This window comes from Mirounga angustirostris, unplaced genomic scaffold (assembly GCF_029215605.1).
Source record: "Mirounga angustirostris isolate CCGP_5_RB_7025 unplaced genomic scaffold, mMirAng1.0.hap1 SCAF_14, whole genome shotgun sequence".
In the NCBI taxonomy this organism is placed as follows: domain Eukaryota; kingdom Metazoa; phylum Chordata; class Mammalia; order Carnivora; family Phocidae; genus Mirounga; species Mirounga angustirostris.
This window is the reverse complement of record NW_026991722.1, coordinates 74241564-74243094: the sequence shown is the minus strand read 5'-3', so window position 1 is coordinate 74243094 and position 1531 is coordinate 74241564. Positions and strand designations below refer to the sequence as shown.

The 1531-nt window shown below is 45.6% G+C and overlaps 1 non-coding gene across 1 annotated transcript; it reads right to left on the bottom strand.

The window, feature by feature from the left end:
• Positions 1-651: 651 nt before the first annotated feature.
• On the bottom strand, positions 652-758 carry LOC123853292 (U6 spliceosomal RNA). The gene has a single exon (XR_006793077.1). It is a non-coding gene; the product is annotated as a U6 spliceosomal RNA (small nuclear RNA).
• Between the last annotated feature and the right edge of the window lie 773 nt (positions 759-1531).

Genomic DNA, 1531 nt, shown 5'->3' with positions numbered 1-1531 from the left:
CTGTCGGGACCCTTCTCACTCTCAATAGCTTTTTCTGTATCTTCACTTAAACTTCTGTTGCTTTACTCACTCTCTGTTGTCCAAGAGATTTATTCTTCAACTCCATGAGACAAGAACCTAGCTCTACCACTTCATTTTGGTGCCGAAACCTGGGATCACTTCCACCAAAGGGTGAGTAAAAGCGGCTCTTTTCTTTCCTGGGAGACATCTCTCCCTTAGATGACCTCTTCTCATAAACAGCAAAACTGGGCACCTGTTGGCCAAAGGCGAATAGCGCGGCCACCGGTCTTAAGTCTCAGGTGATAGGCTTCTGGACAAAGGTTTGGTCAATCCCCCTTCCTCGAAAGAAGGGAATGTTGGCCTAACCCTACCCAATTCTGCTTTCTGTTCATTGGCTTTTCTTAAATGGCTTTCTCCCATCTCAGGGACTTTGCCTACAGTAGGGCCCTTCCCATCTCTGATGGTTCACTATTTAAGTTCCCTGGTTAGCTTTCTATAAAAGACCAACCCTACATGTCATCGTTGGCAACTCTGTCGGGACCCCTCTTACTCTTGAGAGCTTTTTCTGTATCTTCACTTAATAAACTTCTATCGCTTTACCTACACACGCAAAATAATAATAATAATTAAAATTTTTAAAATAAAAAATATAGAAATATGGAAATCTTCACAAGTTTACATGTCATCCTTATGCAGGGACCATGCTAATCTTCTCTGAATTGTCTCAATTTCAGTATATGTACTGCTGAAATGAGCAGGTTTTTTATAATTGCAGCAAATACATATAGCATAGGATTTAACATTTAAATAATTTCTTAAAAGATTTTATTTATTTATTCATTTTGGAGAGGGAGAGCACGTATGCATGGGCGGTGGGGGGGGGGCGGCGCGGCTGATGGAGAGGGAGAGAATCTTAAGCAGGCTTTATGCCCAGCGCAGAGCCCAATGCAGGGTTCAATCTCACCAACCTGAAATCATGACCTGAGCCAAAATCAAGAGTTGGATGGATGCTTAACCCTCTGAGTCACCCAGGTCCCCTAGGGATTTTTTTTTTTTTTAAGATTTTATTGATTGAGGGGCGCCTGGGTGGCTCAGTCGTTAAGCATCTGCCTTCAGCTCAGATCATGGTCCCAGGGTCCTGGGATCAAGCCCCGCATCGGGCTCCTTGCTCCGTGGGAAGCCTGCTTCTCCCTTTCCCACTCCCCCTGCTTGTGTTCCTTCTCTTGCTCTCTCTCTGTCAAATCAATCAAATTTTATTTATTGATTTAACAGAGAAAGAGAGCACAAGTAGGCAGAGCGTGAGAGAGAAGCAGACTCCCCATTGAGCAGAGAGCCCGACGTGGGACTCCATCCCAGGACCCCAGTATCATGACCTGAGCCGAAGGCAGACGTTTAACCGACTCAGCTACCGAGGCACCCCTAAAGATTTTATTTTTAAGTAGTCTCTACCCCCCGCATGGGGCTCGAACCACAACCCCGAGGTCAAGAGTCTCACGCTCTACTGACCAAGCCAGCCAGGTGCCCCCATTTA